The 6088-nt window shown below is 41.6% G+C and overlaps 2 pseudogenes; both read right to left on the minus strand.

Annotated features, from left to right (window-relative positions):
• Positions 1–4243: 4243 nt before the first annotated feature.
• LOC101704088 (DNA damage-inducible transcript 3 protein pseudogene) lies at positions 4244–4802 on the minus strand (annotated as a pseudogene).
• On the minus strand, positions 4774–4878 carry LOC147830685 (DDIT3 upstream open reading frame protein pseudogene; annotated as a pseudogene).
• Positions 4879–6088: the final 1210 nt, after the last annotated feature.

Below are 6088 nucleotides of genomic sequence, written 5' to 3' on the forward strand. Positions count from 1 at the left end.
AAGATTTAGCTCAGTGGCGCCATGCCTGCCTTGCAAGTGCAAGGTACTGAGTTTGATCCCTGGTACAAAAAAAAAAAAAAAAAAAGAAAAGAAAAGAAAGAAAGAAAACAGCTGCAAATAATTTGCTTCATATTTTGCTCAAAGTTTATATTTGTCATATCAGAAGGTTAGTTTTATATAAGCTACTCCACTTTCACAGGAAGTAGAAATTCAATTAAGTGTAATTTTTGGTTTGGGATTTTACAGTTCAAAAGTTAATTGTGTTATAAGAGAGATAACCAATATACAGTAAATATGCATTAAGTCTTTTTGATTTGACCTCCTAGATGTATCTTACATTTCTATTTCTAAAATCATTATTCTTATCCCTAACTAAGACAACATCAGTGCTTGCCTGGACTTTTGCAGTAGCTTCCTAACAGTTTGCTCCATATTCACTCTTGCTCTCTTGGGTTAGACATTCATTTCTGTTTTAGCGCCATTATTTTTTTTCAGGGGGAACTATCCATTTCCTTTAGATTTGACTTAGTGGAAATATCAAAGGAGATTCTCCCCACTCTCTCCACCCTCCTCAGCTGGTCCAGAGTTAGACACGTGACCTATGCTAGACATTCAGATTGTCTGTCTTAGGAATTTGAATTTGGAGGATAAGGGCCGGGGGTTTAGCTCAGTGGTTCCATCACCTGCCTCACAAGTGTAAGGTCCTGAGTTCGATCCTCAGTACCAAAAAAAAAAAAAAGAAAGAAAAAGAAAGAAAGAAAGAAGTGAATTTGGAGGACAATGTAAAAAAAGTGAAAATGATTAGCTATTTGTCCCATTGTCAATACCAGAAGAGACTTCGTTTATTTTTACCTCCAAACCAGGTTCTTTACATTTTTCTTTTGTTCTGGATCCTAGCCCATAGCCATCTTATATATACTTTTATCTTTCTCTTTAAGTTAACTTGAGTGAAATTCTATTGCTTACAACTAAAGAATTTACTGGATGTTCACATTTTAGTTAGAGTGAAGATTAAGCTGCTGTAATAGAGACCCCAAAATGAAGTGGCTCAAAGGAGACCTTCTCTCTTGTGAAACAATCCAGAGTGATAATCGAGCAGGTCTGTGCCAGGAAGTCTCTGGGGCTGGGCTGGTTTCTGTGTGTTGCTCTTCCAGTTCTGAGGATGTTGTCCTCATCCCCTTGGTTGATGCTGGGTCATAGCTACCTCCGTATTCCAGCCCACAGAAAAGGCTAGAGGAAGCCTCAGGCAAGCACTCCCCTTGTAAACAAGGAAAGGACGCTGAACACGCTGTGTATGCTTACACGTGGTGGCCAGGCTTTATTTCATTCCACACCTGGCTACATGAGAGGATGGAAAATGGAGGGTGTAGTTGGTTGAAGATGTGCTTAGGATGAAGGGGAGAAGGATTTGTGAATGAGTGGTAGTTTGCCACCTATTATCTCTCAGATACATTCCTTACACAAAGGCCACAGTAATGTTACACACACACACACACACACACACACACACACAGCCTAAATGCCATCTTCCTGCTACAAACCCATCCATGGCTTAACACCATGGCCTTAAGACCAAGAGCCTCACTTGGCTTCTGAGGCCTGAGTGCTTTGGCTTGGTCTCCCTGTGCAGCCTCCTGGCTCTCTAGCTTGCCATTTTCATTTACTGTATTACACAAATTGCATTTAAGAAAATGTGTTATGGAGCCAGCCATGGTGGTACACACCTGTAATCTCAGCAGTCTGGGGGGCTGAGACAGGGGGATTGTAAGTTCGAGTCCAGTCTGGGCAGTTTAGCTACTTAGTGACAGCATGTCTCAAAATAAAAAATAACAAAAGACTGCAGATATAGCCAAGTGGGAAGAACCTGGGTTCAGTCCTCCCAGTATCCCCTCTCCCATATGTAAAATAAATTATGAGCTGTTTTTCTTGTTGGAATATTCTTTCTTTTCTTTGCTTTGACCTGTTAATTCCTAATTCCTTTTACCCATTTCTCAGCCCAAATGTCACTCTTTTCAGATCCCTTGACTACATCAGAATTCCCTGATATATACTCTGGTAACCTCTTATACTTAATTTTTGTATCTTTTCCCCAAAATGAGCTTAAATAGCTAGGTGATTGATCAATATTGTTCTCGTCTGCCAGAATGAAGCTCTATAAAGACAAGAAACATATCTACCCTGTCATCTTGTATTTCTAGGACCCAGCATTGTGGTCGGAATAGACAAGACTGGAAAAAATACCAAATGAGTCAGTGGATGAAAGAAGCAAGAAGAGGTGTGGCATAGTAGCACATGTGAGATGGGAAATGCTATTTCTTGATTTTGAGAAACCAGGACAGATTCTAGGTGTATTCATGAATGCCCTGATGCTAGATTCTTAATGGTGAACGAAGAGATGGAGACTGTGGCCTTTGAGATTTATTTGTGATCCCTCTTTGCCTGGAAGCTTTTCAGTTGTGAATCCTAGCTGGGCAGAACAATACCTTGGGGTGCTTTTGTTCTTGGCCAAGTACTTAGCAAGGAGTGAATAAGGAAGAATGAAAGGAAAGGAAAAGAACAATGTTATGATAAAATTCTATTCAAGGCACCTAAAGCATTTAGCATGGTTAGCAAGGATAGCAGTAATTCTTTACATTTGTCTGGGCTTCACTTGATGAAGATAATTATAGATGTCTCTTTGTTTTCTTCTTGGTACAGCACTTTTAGATAGGCAAGCCAGGCCTTACTATTTCCTCTTACAGACAGCTTTTATTATTTTTATTTCTTATTGCAAAAATGATAGTGTTTCGTATGGAAACATTACCAAACACAGATCCAACAAAATGAAGAAAATAATCTTATCACTCAGAGGTAGAAGCTATTAACACCTCATGAAGGCTAGGAGTAGGCTCAGGGGCCAGGTGTGTCTGTATGTCTGTTACTGTATTCATGTAATAATTTCTTTGTAACAACCTCTGTAAAAAAAGAATTTGATGTTTCAGGCTGACACAGCCATACCAGGACCCATGTCTTCAGGCTTTTATTTTGAAATCAGGGGTCTGTTTACACTTGGAAACCAATGGAACCCCATGAATAAGAACCCATCCTCCCCTCCCTGAGAAGCCTGGCTCTGCAAGGGCTGCCCTGGGGAGAGCAGGAAGGAAGCGGTTGGGATGGGAAGCATAAGGAAGCCTGATAGAGCCCAGGACAGATGGACAGAGTTTCTGATGACACATTCTGATGCCCAATCTAACAGATGACAATTAGCAGCCACCAGCTGTAAAGTGACTGTGAATAAAATGAGTTTTTTAAAAAAGCATTTAGCAAAACATTTAAAAATCCGACAATGAATGTTTGTTGGCAGCCCAAAGGCTATGTGGCACCAGGGAAGAGCTGGTTATTTGCCATGGATGAGGGCTCCTGGTGGTATCCTTTCTCTGGCTATAGAAAGAAGCTGTCCTCTCAAAAGAGGGAGCTGCATGGACTTATTCAGTCTTGCCCTTTTCTAGATTACCCTGTATATGCTATCTATTGAGTAATCTTCTTTTTTAAGACCTCTAATAACTGTGCTTGTATGTACTGATTCACTTCATTTTAATTAATCAATTTTTATGGTATGCTGGGGATTGAATCTAGGGTCTTCTCACTGAGCTACAACCCTTGCCTTTTTAAATTTTGAGACAGGGTCTTGCTAAGTCATTAAATTACTCACGCGGGGCTTCAATTTGTAGTCTTCTACTCAAGAGTGTTGGAATTACAGGTGTGTACCACTGCTCCTGCCTATATTGTTTCTTTTAACAATAAGATTCTCTAATTTTACCTAGGCATGGTAGTACTCATTTGTAATTCTAGAATTTGGGAGGCTGAAGCAGGAAGATCACAAGTTTGAATCTTATCTAGGCAACTTAGTTACCTAGTGAGATCTTGTCTCCTCAATATAAAAAGTAAAAAGGGCTGATGATGTAGGTTGGTGAGACAACCCCAGGTCCAATTCCCGTACTGTAACAAACAAATGAAAAATCTGTTGTTTTTAATTAGTATGGAGTTTTAAATGACATTTTTTTTAAGGTTACAAAAGTCACTTTAATGGATGCAGACAATAATAAATAAATGTACACCCTCTATATACAAGCTGAGACCCTTTCCTTTTGTCTACCCCAAGGCTTTGAGGGTCACATCATTGGCACTGGTATGAAGGTGGTCAATAGCTACTTCTGGGAAAGGTAGGTGGTAGCCAGAGCTGGGGAGTGATGGCCTCATTTGTTCATGCTTGATGCAGATTAACCATTCGGTCAATCAGAGCTCGGTGCGTTGCCTCTACTTCCCTGGTCAGGCACTCAATTTCCTGCTTGAGCCGTTCATTCTCTTCTGTTAGCTGTGCCACTTTCCTTTCATTCTCTTGTTCTTTTTCCTTCACTCTTTGTTTTCCAGCCAGGACTGGCCACTGGCCACTCTGTTTTCATTTCCTGGTTCTTCCTTGGCCTTCCTCTTCCTCCTGAGCTAGGGAGCTCTTACTGGAATCTGGAGAGCGAGGGCTGTGGGAGGTGCTTGTGATCTCTGGTGGTCCTGGTTCCTCAGTCAGCCAAGCAAGAGATGCAGGGTCAAGAGTGATGAATGTTTTTGATTCTTCCTCTTCGTTTCCAGGGGGTGAGATATAGTTACCCCTGTTTTCATCTGAGGACAGGACTTCCTGCAGGTCCTCATACCAGGCTTCCAGCTCCCAGTTGGAAACTGCCCTAGAGGAGAAAGGCAATGATTGAGCTGCCATCTCTGCAGTTGGATCAGGTTCTGCTTTCAGGTGTGGTGAGGTATGAAGATACACTTTCTCCTGGAAGACTCTCTCCTCAGGTTCTGGCTCTGATTTTGGCTCTGTCACTGCTACCGGCTCATCTTCAACATGATATGCTCTCTGTCTTACACTCAAGCTTCTCTTAAATGACATGTTATGGCCCATATTATGAGTCTTTTCTGGGTTTTTTAGGAACCACAGGACTGTAGGCTGTTGTGTACACCTTTTCTGATGAGCAAATTTTGCAATCTCAGCATTATTTATATTTTGGTCTGTACATTTGTTTGTAGTGAGTGGCTGTCCTGTGCACAATGGGATGTTTAGTAGCATCCTTTGGCTCTAACTACTAGATATCTATAGCACATCCCAGTTATGACATCCTCAGATGTCTGGAGACATTACCAAATACCCATTGGAGGGAAACTACTGTTCTACCCAGATGAGGCCTGTGTCTAATTTCAGTCATATTCTCTTAGGTATTAGTGTATATCCTGACTGAAAAGTTTTGTGTTCAAAGATGATTCAGAAGAGCTCTGATAAGACATGTTTTTGGTGGTCTGCTAATTTATTGTCCACTGGGACTTTGTATTTTTCCTTTTAGCTAAGCTGGAGCTATATTTTCCAGAATTCCTTTACCTGCACTGTCCTGAATTAGGCTTGGTATTGAGAAAAACTTGTGTTGAAGCTGGTGGATGGAAGTGAAGTGACTACCCTCTTCTGCTTGACGATTGGCACGGAGTCAGGTGATATTGCCCCCATGCTGGCTTCTACAGTGGGTGTGGCTGGCGGTGGGGCCCACAGCTCTTCCAACTCCCACCAGGTTTCAGGAATCCTGGATCAAGCTCTCGGGTGACCCATGGTGAAGGGGACCAGCTCCAAATCAGGTCATCCAAATCAACGATGGTGGAGGCTTAGAGGTGGTAAGACCTGTGGGTTCCTGTGAGAGCCGAACACCAGCTCCAATTCTTTATCCTTTCAGAATGCTCTTCTGGTTCCATTTTGTTCTTATTCATTCTCAGTTCATGCTTCACTTCCTTTCTAACTGATCAGATACACTGACTTCAGGACCAGACCTGCGAGCCACAGACCTTCACAGAGCACTAACTGGCTCCTATCATCACTGTTGACCTAAACCTTAAGAAGGATCTGTACTATCATTCATGGTCGTATTGCTTCTCTCATGAAGCCTAAATGGTAGGTACTCAACCCTTGGGTCTTCTGTACATCCAGACTGAGAAGTTCAAGGGATGATCAAAATATATGATGAATGTTTAAATTAAAAATTATACAATAGAAGACACATTGCCATTAACCCTCCTC

This window comes from Heterocephalus glaber, unplaced genomic scaffold (assembly GCF_053883595.1).
Source record: "Heterocephalus glaber isolate CG9 unplaced genomic scaffold, H.glaber_assembly_v1.0 deba00000071, whole genome shotgun sequence".
Lineage (NCBI taxonomy): Eukaryota > Metazoa > Chordata > Mammalia > Rodentia > Bathyergidae > Heterocephalus > Heterocephalus glaber.